Source organism: Muntiacus reevesi, chromosome 2, assembly GCF_963930625.1.
Source record: "Muntiacus reevesi chromosome 2, mMunRee1.1, whole genome shotgun sequence".
NCBI classification, from domain to species: Eukaryota; Metazoa; Chordata; class Mammalia; order Artiodactyla; family Cervidae; genus Muntiacus; species Muntiacus reevesi.
In genome coordinates, this window is record NC_089250.1 from 212,170,828 (window position 1) to 212,189,482 (window position 18,655).

The window sequence follows — 18,655 nt, forward strand, 5'->3', positions numbered from 1 at the left end:
GCAGAACAAATGGTATGTAAATATGACAGAAACAGAGACAATATATCTGATATCTAAGAATATCTGAAGTCTGAGAAGCCTGGAAAGTCCTTGCTGAGGGCCTTTCCCCTCCGATGTTCTGTATAGTGGAGCCGGCCCTGGGGAGGAATTGCGGGGTTGGGGGGATCGGAGCTGTGCCTGGCAGGGAGCAGGCGGCTGTGGTCCTGACCTTGTGAACTGTAGCCAGCGTGCGGTCCTGGGTGAGCCGCACCATGAGCGGTGATGTAGCACAGAACTCAAAGGGAAGCTGGGCCAACGGACAGCGGCCAAATGGCCGAGGGCCCTCCAAGGCACATCCTAACAAGAAGAGGCGAGCTGTTAGCTTGGACTAGAAACGACTTCCATACACGAAGACGTGTCCCAGCAAGGAAGAATGGGCCTTGATGACCCTAAGTGGTGCAAAAGTAGACCACAGACAAAGGTTATGATGTTCGGCTGGGGTGCATGGGGTAGGAAAGGTGATCAGTGGAGCAGAGCCCCACTTGCCCATGAAACTGCTAAGTACTCTGAAGCCCTTGTCTGTGTTAATTTTCCCCACTTTATAGGCAAGGAGACTGAAGCTCTGAGGTTAGGAAAGGGGAAAGCTGGCATTTGAACTGAGTTCTACCTGAGTTCGAAGTTCAGGCAGTGCCTCTTGCCAGGCAAGCTCAGCCGTGATCCTGTGGGCAGGGGGCCAACTCAGCTTTGAGGTGCAGGGTCAGCGAGGTCAGATCTGTGGTCTCGTGGTATGGTTGGATCCACCAGCAGGTGTGATAGGAAGGGACTGGGGGCAGGGATCAGAGATTACATAGCTTCCCAGGGGAGGGACGATCAGGGAGCCGGGCAGGGGTCGAGAGAGCTTAATTGGCTCCGTTCCTCACGTTAGACCGATCTGACGTGCCTGGAGGAGAGGGTGATATGGAATCTGGGTGTGACCCCTGGTGCGTCCTGGATTGTGGGTAAGAAGCACCCGCAGGTTTCCTAAGACCCGCTTCTTGGAAGTCAGTCCAGAATCCATCGTTTAAAGCCCCTCCCAACTTGGAATAAACATTTTGCATCAGCTAAAAAAAATAAAAAAGCCCCTCCCTAAACCCTGAGAAGACTGGCCAGGAGCCAGGGCTAAGAGGACCACCTTTCTAGATTGGAGAGTCACCTGCCAGGGTTGAAGTCTTAACTCAGTTGGGTGGCCAGGGTTACTTAACTCCTCCAAGCCTTAGTGTCCACACCCCGTCTGTAAAATGGAACATACTGACAATATCTGCCTTGTAGGTTATTATGAGGATTCAGTAAAATAACTCATATCAAGTGTTTGGCTCCCCCTCTGGACAGAGGACTGTCCAGAGTGCCCACGAAAAGATGGTTATATGTTTCCTTTATTTCCCAACAAATATTTATTATTGACTAAATGGCAGATAAGTTCTAGGGACAAGGGATCCAGGAGTGAATACAGCTCAAAAAGTCCATTTTTTCACGAAAAGACCATTCTTTCATTGGGAGATAATATAGCAAGTACAAAACAGTGATAACTGTATCTTATAATCTTCCAGGCAATGACATATAAAATGCCTTTTGTAAGTAGGCTTTTATAAACTCTTCATTGACTTGGAAGCATTAAAAATTTTACAAAAATATTGGCTTATTTACCAAAGAGGTAGTTCACTAAAGTGTATACCTATTAGAACATTTCAGCAAGCAAAAGGTGGTCATCATGTTTTGTTGTTTTTATTAAAACAACTTGTTTACAAGCTGGTGAGCTGACTAAGCAATCCACGGGCTCTTCCAATGACCTTTCATATATCAGGGCATTTAATCTAATCTTTACGATAATGACCCTATGGAGTAGATACTATTCATTTTGTTGCACAGAGGTGGAGTAACTTGTTTCGGGTCACATGGTCCCTGACCGTACCTGGTCTGCAGCTGAAACCTCAACCACCATGTAAGGTGTTAGAAATATAGAGGGAACGTGAGGGAGAAAAAAGGTTAAGAAAAAGAAGACAAATGGACAAGCTGATCCTAAAATTGATGTGGAAGTGCAAGAAACTCAGAGCAGCCAAAACAATCATGAAAAAGAAAGCAAAGTTGGAGGACTTAAACTTCCAGATTTCAAAACTTACTGCACCCTAAGGTAATCAAGATAGATTGATACTGGCATTAGGATACATATGTCGAGTAAAGGAATAGAGTTGAGAGTCCAAAAAGAAACCCTTACATTTACAGTTAATTGATTTTTGACAAGGGTGCAAAGTTCATTTGATGGGAAAGAACAGTCTCTCAACAGTTGTGCTGGAACAACTGGATATCCATAAGCAAATAAATAAAGTGACACTCTACTAGATACCACATAGAAGAATGAAGTCAATATAGAGCAAAAATCTAAATGAAAGAGCCAAAACCATAAAACTTTTAGTCAGGCTCCTCTGTCCATGGGGATTCTCCAGGCAAGAATACTGGAGTGGGTTGCCATTCCCTCCTCCAGGGGATCTTCCCAACCCAGGGTGGCCCACACTGTAGGCAGATTCTTTACCATCTGAGTCACCAGGGAAAACCTTAGAAGACCCTGGATTAAGTAACAGTTTCTTTGATACGACACAAAAAGCACAAGCAAGCACAGAAAAAGTAGATAAGTTTGACTTCTTTAAAATTAAAAACGTTTGTGAATCAAAGCACACTCTCAAGAAAGTGAGCAGCCAACCCACATAATGGGAGAAAATATTTGGAAATTATCTGATAATTCTAGCATCCAGAATATACAAAGTCCACAATACAAAGACAAAAAAAAATCTAATTTAAAAATAAGCAGAGAATTTAACTAGATGCTTCTCCAAAGAAGACTACAAATGTTCCATAACACATGAAAAGATGCTCAACATCATTAGTCAGTAGGGAAAAGCAATGATATATCACTTCACACCCACAAGGATGGCTATGGAAAAAAAAAAACCAGAAAATAAAAAGTGTTGCCAAGGAGATGGGAACGCTCACACATCGCTCATGGGGAATGTGAGACGGTATGATTATCATGGAAAAGTTCGGCAGTTCCTCAAAAAGCTAAATGTAGAGTTAGAGTATGACCCAATAACTTCACACCCTAACCCTAACCCTAACCCTAACCCTAACCCTGGAAAACAGAAAACAAATATTCACACAGAAACTTGTACCTGAACCTTCATAACAACATTATTCATAGTAGCCGAAAAGTGGAGACAACCTGATGTCCCTCCAATGATAAATGGATGAGCAAAGGTACAGTGGGACATACAGTGAGATTTTATTCAGCCGTGAAAAGGAATAAAGTGCCGATATATTCATTATGTTAAATGACAGGCACAACAACCCAGACTCTATTATTCCTGATAAGAAAAGTTCAGAACAGACGAATCCATAGGGATTTACAGCAGATTACTGGCGGCTGGGGGCCTGGTAGGAGGAGAAAGTAGGGAGATACGGAGTTTCTTTTGGAGGTGATAAAAATATTCTAGAATTTAATAGTAGTGATAGTTGTACAAACTGTGAGTGTACCACTCACATGTATGATTTAAAGAGGTTAAAATGATGAATTCTTATGTAATGTGGATTTTATCTCAATTAAAATTTAAAGGAGGGAATTCGCTGGCCATCTAGAGGTTAAGACTCTGTGCTCTCAACGCCACAGGCTCAGGTTCAATCCCTGGTGGGGGAACTAATCTCACAAGTCATGCAGCACAACCAAAAAACAAAAAAAGAAGATGCTGAGGAAACCTTCAAAATGTTTGTTCAAATGGTGGGGCCTAGAAGGCTTCATTAAGGCCGCACCCAGTTTCAAAAATCTCGTCTATCTCCCTCCCGTGGCCTGACTTTCATCCAAGGGTCTGATTAATGAGAATGAAATTTGAGAGGGCACACAGGCGGGCAGGGAGCAGTGGGTTTTCCCCTGGCTCTCCCCGACCCTGGGCACACTTCCTGGCAAGCAGGCAGAAAAGGAAGCTTCCTTTGGCAGGTTCCTTGGCCAAGTCCTTAGAGAGATGAAGCTTTGAGGGCCCGCTTCTCTCTCTCTTTTTCCTCCCCCAACTCTCCTAAGACCCCAGTACTTCCTTACTCCCTCTGTCCCTTCTTATGTCAAAACCTACTGTATAAAAAGGCAATAAAAGGCACTGATTCCCTTGACACACAAGTGACTTTTAACAGCTTAAAATGGGCTTCCCAGGTGGTGCTAGTAGTAAAGAATACACCTGCCAATGCAGGAGACCCAGAAGACGCAGGTTTGATTCCTGGCTAGGGAAGATCCCCTGGAGGAGGAAATGGCAACCCACTCCAGTATTCTTGCCTGGGAAATTCCAGGGACAGTGAGGCCTGATGGGCTACAGTCCATGGGTTCGAAGAGAGTCAGACGCGACTGATCAACTGAGCAAACACACAGAAGCACACAATCGCTTAAAATAAGAGGGCTTCTTGTATTCTAGGCCTCTGGAAAAAATGAGGATCACGGAAGCCAGGTTTGTCCTTCTTGGAGAAGAGTGCTGAAAATATGCAAAGGGTGGGGGGACTTCCCTGGTGGTCCAGTGGTTAAGAGTCTGCTTGCCCATGCAGGAGACATGGGTTCAATCCCTGATCCGGGAAGATCCCACATGCCGCAGGGCAACTAAGCCCGTGTGCCACAGCCATTGAGCCGGCACACTCTGGAGCTTGTACTCCGCCACAAGAGAAGTCCCTGCAACGAGAAGCCACTCACCACAACTAAGAGTAGCCCCCGCTCGTGGCGACTAGAGAAAAGCCAGTGCAGCAAGGACAGCCAGCAATAAATAAATAAATAAATTGTTTTAAAAAAGAAAATACACAACGGGGGAAGGAGTGAGTGAACCCAAGAGTGCTGAATTGAAAGCAGAGGTGTCCACGTACATATCATCTTTCAGAAACGGTAGTACACCAGTAGTGATGAGCATATCTAGCAAAGATATTTCTCCTTGGAGAAATAAATGATTCCAGTGCTGGGTCAAAGGAAGTAGAATCTGGAATATCTTTTTGGTGCCAGAAAGAAAGAAATTGCTCAAAGAATCATGGAGATATGTCCAAAGGACACAGGAGCTAGCTTGCCCGAACCCACACTGGCCAATCTGGGACAGTTGGATCAGTAATAGTGGATAGTGACAAAATGAATAAAATAAGAATCAATCAACAAAGTTTGGGGTTGAATTTTTGTCTATCCCCAAAAAATGAGTGCTGGGGTCCTAACCCCCAGAATCAAAATGGGACCCGATTTAGAGACAGAGTCTTCACAGAGACAAACAAGTTAAAATGAGGTCATTCAGAAGAGATAAAATCTGATATAACTGGTGTCCTTACGAGTGCATGAAAGTTCAGTTGGTCAGTCATGTCCAGCTTTTTACGACCCCATGGATTGTAGCCTCCAGGCTCCTCTGTCCATGGAATTTCCCAGGCAAGAACACTGAAGTGGGTTGCCAACTCCTCCTCCGGAGATCTTCCCCACCCAGGGATCAAACCTGCATCTCCTGCATGATAGCCAGATTCTTGACCACTGAGCCACCCTGACCTTCCTCTGTCCATGGGATTTTACAGGCAAGAATACTGGAGTGGGTTGCCATTCCCTTCTCCAGGGGGATCTTCCCGATTCAGGGATCGAACCCAAGTCTCTTGCATTTCCTGCATTCGCAGGCGGATTCTTTACCCCTAGCGCCACCTGGGAAGCCCCTTTCTGAGCTCTTACCTGATCCTTTATTATTCCCATTTCACAGGTGAGGAAACTGAGGCTCAGAGAGGTTAAATGACCTACTCAAGCCCCAGAGCCGTGATGCAGCAGGACTGGTCCTCCATCTTCCAGTGAAGAACAATGGCCCCAGGCCCCATCAGCTCTCTCCTGGATTCCTGCCCCGACCTCCTAACTGAAGGTGGTTGAAGACAGACTGTCTGGGGTGGAAAGTGAGGGAGATGCAGGAAGGAGCCCAGAGGATGGATGGGCACTGGGGTGAGACATGCAGGGGATTTGGGGGAGAGCAGGCTGGGGGTATCACTGCTACCCCTGGTACCCTCCCTGCCCGTTACCCAACATACACCCAGTCCAAAAAGGACTGGGAACAGGGGATGGTCCAGGGAGCCACTTACCTGGAGGTGACAAAGTGACAAGTCGTAGCACCAAGTCTAGAAATATTTCTCTCTCTTATCAAGTCTGGGAGAGTAGGCGGAGAGGAGGGGCCTCCGGGGCAGGGAGGGGATCCTCCTGTACATTTCACTTTTGCTTGGCTTGGAAACTCGGGAGCCCAAAGTTCATGAGGACATCTGAGAACATGGCTTCATTGCATCAGGGGGGCAAATGCTCAGGGTGAGAGCATTGATAGACCGTGGGAGCTCTTTGATAAGGAGGTCATCTCCTCGCATACCCTAAGCCCTGTCCCGGAAGGGACGTGGCCCTGGGCAGTACAACGGGGAGACAGGTGACAGCTATGAAGCACCTTGCCCTTTGATCTCTTGATAGGAGGACTTCCCAGAACTCAACTTTTTTTTTTTCTTCATGAAACACCTTTATTTTACTGGGCTGTGAAAAAAAATTGCTGTTGTTGAGTCACTAAGTCTTGTCTGACTCTTTGCGATCCCATGGACTATAAGCCTGCCAGGCTCCTCTGTCCATGGGATCTCCCAGGCAAGAACACTGGAGTGGGTTGCCATTTCCTCCTCCAGGGGATCTTCTTGACCCAGGGATCGAACCCAAGTCTCCTCCATTGGCAGGCAGATTCTTTACCACTGAGGCACACTTGGAAAGTGAATATGAGGTAATCTCAAAGGCAAATAAATAGTTAATAGAGATGAAGGTGTCAATTGGCAAGTATTGGGATAAAAATAAAGGTCTGTGGTCAAGGCTCGGGGCGGGGGGAGATAAAACACCACGTGGTAATGATCCACACAAAGAGCCAGTGGATGGGGGTGTTAACAGGGAGGTAGGATGGAGTAAGAAATATTTTCTATTTAGAGATGGTCACTTCTCAATTCCTCCCCAAGAATGGTTTTTGTTTCCTCAAGAGAAGAAAGGGAAACAAATATCATATATTAATGCATATATATGGAATCTAGAAAACTGGTCCTGATGAACTGATGTGCAGGGCAGGAATAGAGATGCAGATGCAGAGAACAGACTTGTGGACCCAGGGTGAAGAAAAGGGTGGGATGAATAGAGAGTAGCAGCGACGCACATACACTACTGTGTGTAAAGTAGATAGCCAGGGGGAAGCTGCTGCAGCAGAGAGCTCATTTTGGTTCTCTCCGTCGGCCTGGAGCGGTAGGAAGGTCAGAGTGCGGAGGCTCAGGAGGGAGGGGGTGTATGTGTCCTTACGGTTGATTCATGTTGTTGTAGCAGAAATTAACACAGCACTGTAAAAGCAAGCATCCTCCAATTAAAAATACATTTTACAAAACTCCAAAATAGTCACCTTGGTTACTTCTGACTCCAGGAATTTAAAAGAAAAACTTGTCTACATTTTCTGAAAAGAAAAAGAAGAAAGGAGAAACAAAATTAACCCTCGTCTTTAACAAAAGTGAATAAAATAAACTGCATTGAGTCTTTTAGCAAACACACAACACCAACATGTCAGATGTTCATTTCTGACTGAAACAAGGTTAGAAAATATGATTATGTAATGAATCAAAAATCTAATTGTAGGCCTGCTTACTGATAATAAATAGTATATAGTATATAAATATACTAGTAAAATAGAATTCTTGACCAAGGAATAAAAACTAAAGATGTGTTTATGTCAGTGGCTCAGTGCATAAAATGAACTAAAAAATCAACAATATAAAAATCTCATAAATCTAAAATAATCATTCTTGCAGTATGAATTTATGCATTCACTATATTTGTTTTTATCATACATCAAGCTTATAGTAGGGAATCCTTCGTGGCTCAGACAGTAAAGAATCCACCTGCAATGCAAGAGACCTGGTTCAATCCCTGGGTCAGGAGGGATTCAATCCCTTGGAGAAGGGAACAGTAACCCACTTCCAGTATTCTTGCCTGTAGAATTTCAGGCAGGAGACAGAAGAGTCTCATGGGCTACAGTCCATGGGGTTGCAAAGACATGACTGAGCAACTAACACACATGCTTATAGCACTGGAGACCAGAGCTCAGCTTAACAGAAGCCGGAGCAGAGACAGTGGTCCTGCTCACCCGCTGACCCAGTCTGCCTAGTGAACTGGGACAACTCTAAACCAAAGGGAACTAGAAGATCCCCTTGCACATCTCAGAGTCAGTGCTACCACCTCGCTTTCCCAACGGCTCAGATGGTTAAGAGTCCACCTGCAATGCGGGAGACGTAGGACCAATCCCTGGGTCAGGAAGATCCCCTGGAGTAGGAAATGCAACCCACTCCAGTATTCTTGCCTGGAGAATCCCACAGACAGAGAAGCCTGGTGGGCTACAGTCCATGGAGTTGCAAAGAGTTGGATACAACTGAGCATACACGTACATTGTTATGTCTTAGACACTGGAGGTCCCAGGAAGACAGAAACAGGGTTCAAGAGGTAAAATTCAACAAAGGAAGACATTAGTAGTGGAAAGAGCCATCTAGAGACAAATCTGCCCATCTTGGATGGTAGCGAGATCCCCCAACAAGTAGTCCATGCAAGCATTTCTTGGCGGATCTCCCTAGTAGGAAATTCAAGCTTTAGATGAAGAAGTCCCATTCAGCTCTGAGGTTCTGGGATCCCGGGAAGGACCCATTTCAGACTCAACGCCACTAGAACTTGAAGTCCAGTGCAAAGACAAACACACAAATGAATAATTACACTTGAGCATGATAAGGCATAGGAAGCAGAGAGATTAAGAGCGTGCGCATTAGAGGTAACTAGGCCGGGTAATTAGGTTCAGATCCTGGCTCTGTCGGCCTCGATTTTGCCATCTGTGAAGTGGGGATGAAGCCCTTTGCTTCCTAGGAGTATTAGGAGAAGAGAGTGAACCACGAGCTGTACATAATGTTTCTGGCACGGTGCCTGACCTGCAATAAATGTTAACAAGGGGGAGTTATCACTAGTGCCAAGCCCCTGCCAGGCACAAAGGTACAAAGGGCTCTGGGAGCACAAAGGAAAACACAGTTCTATGTGGGGGGTGGGGAACCTCCAGGAAAAAAGGTAGCCCACTCCTGGGTGTATATTTGGAGAAAACTATAATTTGAAAAGATACATATATCCCAATGTTCAGTGTAGCACTGTTTACAATAGCCAGGACATGGAAGCAACTTAAACGTCCATTGACAGAGGAATGGATAAAGAAGATGTGGTACATATATACAATGGAATATTACTCAGCCATGAAAAAGAATGAAATAATGCCATTTGCAGTGACATGGATGGGCCTAGAGATTGTCATCCTGAGGGAAGTAAGTCAGACAGAGAAAGACAAATACCATATGATATCGCTTATATGTGGAATCTAAAAAAGAAGGTCTAAATGAACCTATTTATAAAACAGAAATAGAGTCACAGATGTAGAAAGCAAAATTATGATTACCGAGGGGGAAAGGGAGAAGGAAAAATTGGGAGATTGGGATGACATAAACACGCTATATATAAAATATATAATAAGGATCTACTGTTTGGCCCAGGGAGCACTACCCAATACTCTGTAATGACCTACATGGGAAAAGAATCTAAAAAAAGGAGTGGGTAATGTACACATATAACTGATTCACTTTGCTGTACACCTGAAACTAACACAACTTTATAAATCAACTCTACTCCAATAAAATTAATTAATTTTTTTTAAAAAAAGAAGACAGCAGGAGTTCCCACAGGACGAGGGGGTCAAAGATATTCTAAGCTAATGGGAAGCCTGGTGAGCAATGAATTGACTGAGTTCTGGAAGGTGATGAGAGGAGATGAGGTTGGGAGATTGGCAGCAGAGATAACACAAACATACCTCAATCATCCTGCCCCAGATGCAACTCACGTATTGCTCCTTAATGTCCAGCAAAGTCACCATTGTCCCCTTCCCCATATTTAGTAATGTCTCTAACTTTGTTGATTGAACCTGTTTAACTCCCAGACCCATCTGCTCCTTCTCTACTCCATCCCACTGCCCCCCAACTTGCCTCCATCCAATCTGTTCTGCACACAGATGCGAGAAATCTCCTCCTACAGTGCAAACCACCCAGCTCACTCCCCTGCCTAGAATTCTTCACTAAGACCCATCACCAACAACTAGACTTTCAACCATTCCATCATCTCCAGAATGTTTACCCACCACCCAATCTATTTTACATCTAAATGAAAGTGACCTCATCCAAAAATATCCGTGACCGAGTTCCCCAGTGATCCAGTGGTTAGGACTTGGTGCTCTCACTGCTGGGGGCCTGGGTTTGATCCCTGGTCAGGCCACTAAGATCCCTCAAGCTGTGTGCACAGTCAAAAAAAAAAAAAAAAAAAAAAAAACCACACGAAAAAAGCACACATACACACAAAAAATCCTTGAAATCACAGATTTAATGTACTGGCTGTATTTTTTTTCCAATATGCATTGAAATAAACCCACAGATAATAAAGCAAACCAGGAATGAGTAAGTGTGTGTGTGTGTGTGTGTGTGTGTGTGTGTGTGTGTGAAAGTATTCATGGTCTGCCCATATCCCCTAGTTCTTATCAATTCAGGGCACATTGGCCTGGCTCCCATCTGCCAGCACCTGGCTGACTCTGCCCCCTGGGGTCAGGCTGACCTGGGGAAGGGGACTCAGGAACTCCAACAATGTGACTGATACCAACACCAGTGATTATCAGCAAATACCTTGGCAGCTCTTGGTTGACAAACAGGTGAGATGCAGCCCAGTGATGCACTGGTAAATCTTTAACAACTGGCTCTGAGAGGAAAGCTCTGTTTTGCCACATTTGCTCATTCCTGTGATGTAAATGGGCTTCCCTGTTGGCTCAGTGGTAAACATGGGTTGGGTCCCTGGGACGGGAAGATCCCTTGGAGAAGGAAATAGCAGCTGACTCCAGTACTCTTGCCTGGGAAATCCCACAGACAGAAGAACCTGTCGGGCTACAGTCCATGTGGTCGCAAAGAGTCGGACGTGACTTAGTAACTAAATGATAACAACATATGATATAAATACTCCTCATGTGTCTGATTCCAAGCTTTCAACCTGAACATGGAGTTGGGAAGAGATGCTGTCCCAGGTGGGATGAGCTAGCTTTGGTGTACCACTGGGTGGAACCCAGAATGAGGACTTAGGGGACTCATGGTCCTTATGTTCTGGGAGATGCAAGGAGGGGAAACAGTGGTATTGAGAGGGAGGTTGGAAGGTATTTACTAACCGGAGGCTCACCAAAAGCAGGTGGGTGCAGGAGGAAGGGAAGGGAGGCATGCGCACAGGGTCTCTCGGATGGGCCACAGCTAAGGATGCCACGCCTAAGAAGACAAGGCTTCCCCAGGCTTGTGGACAGGAAGCCCTAGCCACCCAGTTTTCCTGTCTTGCCCAAGGCCAGGTCCCATCCTTCTCTTGCAGAAAGAGCTCCTGATTGGAAGTCAAGGAAGGATCAGATTCTGCTGATCCACAAAAGCTCATGACCAAGGACCTCAGTAAAAGGAGAAGTGAAAGGGCATTCTTCCTGAAGGATTATCACAGCTGGATTTCTTCCCTAAGACAGAAAGAAACTGAGGCTGGAGCTATAGATGCCCGGTTCCTTCACTGGGCTGCCCAAGGATGTTGAAGAAGTGGGTCTGGGATCCGACACACTCTTCCCACTTGCTTGACTCCAAATCTCCTGGGATTGGTTGGAATCATCGGGAATCTTATGCTTCTGGTATGTACTCACTTGTCCTACCTCCTGGAACCAGTAGGAGGCTTGAATGACAGAGAGTTACAAGCTCACTTTGCAAATTGCAAAGCAAGAGTAGAAATGGGTGATGGAGTTATAGTGATGCCCAATCCATCCAAGACCCCTGGGGTCAGTGGCTCCTACTCATGGACTCAGTGGCTCAGGCCACAGAAGAAAGTCCTTGTTGGGTTGGATAGTTAGCTACCCAGCAAGTTTGGGGAGTCTGGGGGAGATGGGGTTCTAAACAAGCTCCTGGGAGAGATGGGAGAGGAGGCACCAAAACAGATAATGGCACTGAGAGAGGAGATGGGAAGAGTCTCAGCACCAACCACTCTGCCCGTGAACCCGCTCTGTCCTCAGGAGGCTTACAACGTCAGCAGGAAGACAGGACACATGAGAAAGCCCACTTTGCTCATCTTTCCCCTGGTTTCTGCCACCAAGGACCTTAACAAATGGCTTCTTCCAAGGAATGATTTCCTGATTGACAGAGTCTCCCAGAAAATGATGATGCCGAGAGGAGACGCTGTCTGCACAGCACGAGCAGTTCTATTTTGCAGTTTGGCAGCAACATGGGAAGACACTGGACCGAGAGGTGATAGATTCTGATTTCAACTCTGCTACTTAGCAGCTTAGTGAGAGCAGGCAAGTCACTAATTCTCCCTGAGTCCCAGTTTTCCCACCTGTAAGATGGACGTGGAGATCTCCACCCTGTTTGCCAGCCCCAAAGCATTGTCAAAGACTTAGCTGAGTTAGTGAGTGTGAGATGTGTGTGTGTATTTAGTTGCTCAGTTGTGTCTGACTCTGTAAACCCATGGACTGTAGCCCACCAGGCTCCACTGTCCAGAGGATTCTCCAGGCAGGGATACTGGAGTGAGTTGCCATTCCCTCCTCCAGGAGATCTTCCTGACCGAGGGATCAAACCCATGTCTTCTGCATCTCCTGCACTGCAGGCAGATTCTTTACCATCAAGCCTTCAGGGATGCCCACTCTCTGGCAGGAACATACCAAATTCTAGAATCCCAGAAGGGAGGCAGGTGTTCCGCATAAACCATATTGCTTGAATAAATGTGCTGGCCAGAATGAATCTTCCTTATCAGTTAACTATTGATTAGGTACACTCCAAGGATCAGGCTTCCCAGGTGGCACTAATGGTAAACAGCCCATCTATCAATGCAGGAGATGTAAAAGACGCAAGTTCGATCCCTGAGTTGGGAAGATCCCCTGGAGGAGGGCATGGCAAGTATCCTTGCCTGGAGAATACCATGAACAGAGGAGCCTGGCGGGCTACAGTCCATGGGGTCACAAAGAGTTGGACAGGACTGACGTGACTTAGCATGCATGCACTCCAAGGACCAAGTTCCCAGATGCCAACCAAAGACCAAACTTGTCAGCAAATTTTTCTAAGGCTAGGTCTAAGGATAGGCTGACTATGCTATAAATAACTTTTTTCTGCACAGGACTAAATATTCTAATTAAAAGGCAGAGATTGTCAGACTGGTTAAAAGAGCAAGACTCCACTACATGCTGTCTACAAAAGATGCATTTTAAATATAAAGACATAGATAGGTTGAAAATAAATAGATGGGGGAAGATATTTAAATATAAGGAGGGACATCTTGTAATAAGTCATCAGGACGACAAAACAATTATAAGTATGTATATGCCTGTTAACAGAGTTTAAAGATACATGAAGAAAAGGACTTCCCTAGCAGTCCAGTGGTTAGGACTCTGCACTACCAATGCAGGGAGCATGGGTTTGATTCCTGGTCAGGGAACTAAGGTCCTGCATACAGTGCAGATCAACCAAAGAAATAAATAAAAATTAAAGACACATAAGGAGAAATTGCCGGAATTAAAGGGAGAAAAAGACAGATTCACAATTATAGTTGGAGATCATAACACAGTTCTCTCAGTAATTGATAGAAGAAGTAGATTCAAAATCAGTATGGACAGAGTTCTGAATGACTTTGACCGAACTGACGTTTATAGAACACTACCTTCGACAAAGGCAGAATATATTTTTTCCCAAATGCATAGAATATGGCCATTGAGATACACAATGTGCTTGCCCAACTGCTCAGTACATTTAAAAAAACTGAAATATGGGCTTCCCTGGTGATACAGTGGTTAAGAATCTGCCTGCCAATGGAGAGGACAAGGGTTCAATCCCTGATCTTGGAACGATCCTACATGCCTCGGGGCAACAAAGCCCATGTGCCACAGCTACTGAAGCCTGAACAACTAGAGCCCTTGCTTTGCAACAGGAGAAGCTACAGTGATGAGAAATGCCCACATCACAAGTAGACATTAGCCCCCATTTGCTGCAACTAGAAAAAGCCGGCTTGCAGTAAGGAAGACCCACAGCAGCCAAAAATAAATAAATTTTTAAAAACTGAAATATTAAAGAAAATGTCCTCTGACCAAAATGGAATTAAATTAAAACCAGTAATGATAACAAATCTACAAAAATGTATTTGGAAATTAAACATCATGTCTCTTAATAATCCATAGATCAAGGAAGGAATTATAGGGGAACTTAGAAAAGATTTTGAATTGGGTAATAATGAAAATACAACATATCAAAAGTTGTGGGATTCAACTAAAACAGTGATTAGAGAGAAATTTACAGTTTCTAATTCTTATGTTAGAGAAAGGTTTAAAATTGGTAACCCAAATTTTTATCTTTAGAAGCTAGAAAAAGAATACAAAGATTAATCCAAAGTAAGCACAAGGAAGCAAATAATAAAAATAAGAGCAAAAATCAATCATATAGAGAACAAATGTAGAGTAAATTAGCAAAGCCCAAAGTTGCTTGTTAGAAAGATTAATAAAATTGATAATAATCCTAGCTAGGTGGATAAAGAACCAAAGAGGTGTTCTCACTGCAGATTCTATACACATTAAGAACATAAGGAAAATAACCAATGGGCCAGAAAAGACGTAACAAGGAAAATTAGAAAACACTCTGAGATGAATGAAAATGAAAACACACTATACTAAAACTTATGGGTTGCCACTAAAGCAGTGCTTATAGGGAATAATATGCATATCTATATGTCAACAAAATAGATAAGTAGAATTGACACATTCCTAGAAGGACATAGACTACCAAAACTGACTCAAGAATAATTTGAAATTCTGAAGAGATTGAACTAGTAAACAAAAGCCACCCACAAGGAAAAGCTGAGTCCCAAATGACTTCACTGGTGAATTCCATCAAACATTTAAAGAAGAAGTGATATCAGCTCTTCACAAATTCTTCCAAAAAATAGAAATGAGGAAATACTTTCCAACCCACTCTATGAGGCCAGTATTGGCCTGCTACCAAAATCAGACAAAAATATCACAAGAAAAGAAAAATACATAACAATATCTCTTATAAATATAGACACAAAAATTTTCAACAAAATGTTAGCAAACTGAATCTAGTAGCATTGAGAAAATTATTATACACCATAACCAAACAGGACTTATCCCAAGAAGGTAAGGTTGTTTTAACATAAAAAATTAATCAATGTAATACACTGTATCAATAGAATAAAGGGCAGAAACCTTATGATCATCTCATAAATTCAGGAAAAGCATTTGACAAAACTCAACACCTCCATGAAAAACCACTCAAAACCTAGGCAGATAAAGGGGATAAAGGGGAGGAACTATAACCCACTGTTAACAATGTACTTAATAGTGAAAGACTGAATGCTTTCTCCTTAAGATCACAAACAACCAAGGGTGTCTATTCTCATCACTTCTATTAGATATTTTACTGGAGGTTCTAGCCAGGGCAACTAGACAAGAAAAAGAAATAAAAGGCATCCAGACTGGAAAGCAAGAAATAAAAGTATCTCTATTTGTGGATTACATGACATTATATACAGAAAACCCTAAATAACACAAACACACACACACACAATTAGAGCTAGTAAATGAGTTCAGGATACAAGAGCAATGTTTTAAAAGTTATATTTCTGGGAATTCCATGGTGGTCCAATGGTTAGGACTTCACCTTCACTGCCAAGAGCACAGATTCAATCCCTGGTTGGGGAACTAAGGTCCCACAGCTGCATGGTATGTCCCGGAAGTGGGGGGGGAGATTATTTATTTCTACACACTAGGAGTGAACAATCTGAAAATGAAATTAAAAAACAATTCCATTTACAGTAGCATCAGAAAGAATACAACAACCAGGAATACATTTAACCAAGGAGGTGAATGAATATACTGAAATATATGAATATACTGAAAGCTACAAAATATTGTGTCTTTTTAATTTTATAAAACATTGTTGAAAGAAATTTAAAATGACCTAAATAAATGGAAAAACATTCCATGTCTATGGGTTGGAGACTTATTATTGTTACGATGACAACCAGAAGTTGATTTACTAGCAGAATACCAGGTGGCTTTTTTGCAGAAATTGACAAGCTGACTCTAAAATTCATATGGAAATTCAAAGGGCCCAGAATAGCCAAAAAGGAAGAAAAAAATTGGAGGACTAACACTTCCTGATTTCAGAATTACTACAAACTAATCAAGATAGTTTGATACTGGTATAAAGATCAATGTATAGATCAGTGGAATAGAATTAACAGCCCAGAAATAAATCATCATATTTACAGTCAAGGGCCTCCCTGTAGCTCAGCTGGTTAAGAGTCCACCCACAGAGCATAGGACCCTGGTTCGGTTTCTGGGTTGGGAAGATTGCCTGGAGAAGGGATAGGCTGTGCACTCTGGTATTCATGGGCTTCCCTGGTGGCTGGGATGGTAAAGAATCTGCCTGCAAGGCGGGAGACCTGGATTCAATTCCTGGGTTGGGAAGATCCTCTGGAGGAGGGCACAGCAACCCACTCCAGTATTCTTGCCTAAATAACCCCACGGACAGAGGAGCCTGGCAGGCTACAGTTGATAGGATCGCAAAGAGTGGGACACGACTAAGTTGCAAAGCGCACAGCACACTTACAGTTAATCGGTTTTTGACAAAAGTACCAAGTCTGTTGAATGAGAAAGAACAGGCTTTTCAACAGATGATGCTGGCACAGCTGGATATCCATAGGCAAAAGAAAGAAATTGAACGCCTACCTCATACTGTATGCAAAAAGTAACTCAAAATGAATCAGAAACCTAAACATAAGAGCTAAAACTATAAAACATAGGAAGGAGGCATAGGGGTAAATCTTCTGGATTTGGCAATGGATTTTTAGATATGACACTAAAAGCCCAGGGCTTCCATGGTGGATCAGTGGTAAAGAGCCAATGCAGGAGACACCAGTTCAACGGTTCAGCCCTTGATCTGGGAAGATCCCATATGCCATAGTGCCACAACCATTGAGCCTGTGCCCTAGAGCCCAGGAGCTGCAATTATTGAGCCCACGTGCTAGAACTATTGAAGCCTGCTTACCCTAGAGCCTGGGCTCTGCAACCATAGAAGCCACCGCAGTGAGAAGCCTGCACTCCGCAACAAGAGAGTAGACCCTGCTTGCCACAACTAGAGAAAACCCTGTGCAGCAATGAAGACACAGCACAGCCAAAAATAAATAAATAAAATTATATCTAAAAAACCACAAGCCGCCAAAGAGAAAACAGATAGACTGAACTTCATTAACATTTAAAAGTTTGTGCTGTGAAGAACGCGAAAAGACCAGGGAACTATAGTCAATATCTTGTAATAACCTATAATGGAAAATAATCTGAAAAATAATATATGTGTGCATGTATAACTGAATTGCCTTGCTGTGTACCTGAAACAGACTTCAATAAAATATATATATTAAGAAAACAAACAAATAAATAAAACTACTCAAAAAAAAAAAGGAAGTGAAAAAGACAACTCACAGAAAAGGATAAAATACTTGTGAATCATGCATCTGATAAGGGACTTGTACCTCAAATATATAAAGAACTTTCATAACTCAATAATAAAGAGACAAATAACCTGATTAAAAATAGGCAAAGGATCTGAACAGAAGTTTTTCCAAATAAGGTACTGAGATGACCGATAAGCATGTGAAAAGATACTCAACATCGTTAGTCATGCGAGAAATGCAATTCAAAACCACAATGAAATAGCACTTTATACTGACTATAACGGTTCTGATCAAAAGGACAGATAATAATAGGTGTTACGGGGATGTGGAAAAATTTGAACCCTCATGCAGAGCTGTTAGGAATGTAAAATGGCACAGCCATTTTGGAAAATAGTCTGGCAGTTCTTCAAAAAGTCAAGCATACAACCCAACAGTTTTTCTCTAAGGTATATAACCAAGAGAAATGAAGACATACATCAACACAAAACTTTGACGTAATGTTTAGAGCAGCATTATTTATAATAACTCCAAAGTGGAAACAACCCAATATCTATCAACTGGTGAATCGTTAAATAAAATGTAGTAGGGCTTCCCAGGTGGCTCAGTGGTAAAGAATCTTTCTGCCAAGGAAGAGATGCAGACACGATCCCTGGGTCGGAAAGATCCCCTGGAGGAGAAAATGGCAACCTGTTCCAGTATTCTTGCCTGGGAAATCCCATGAACAGAGGAACCTGGTGGGCTATAGTCCATGGGGTCACAAAGAGTCAGACATGACTTAGTGACTAAACAACAGCAAATACCCATGTAATTGAATATTGTTATTCAGGTGCTAAGTCATGTCCGACTCTTTTTGACTCCATGAACTGCAGCCCGCCAGGCTTCCCTGTCCTTCACTTTCTCCCGGAGTTTGTTCAAACTCATATCCATTGAGTCGGTGATGCCATCCAATATCTCATCCTCTGTCATCCCCTTCTCCTCTTGCCCTCAATCTTTCCCAGCATCAGGATCTTTTCCGATAAGTCAGCTCTTCATATCAGG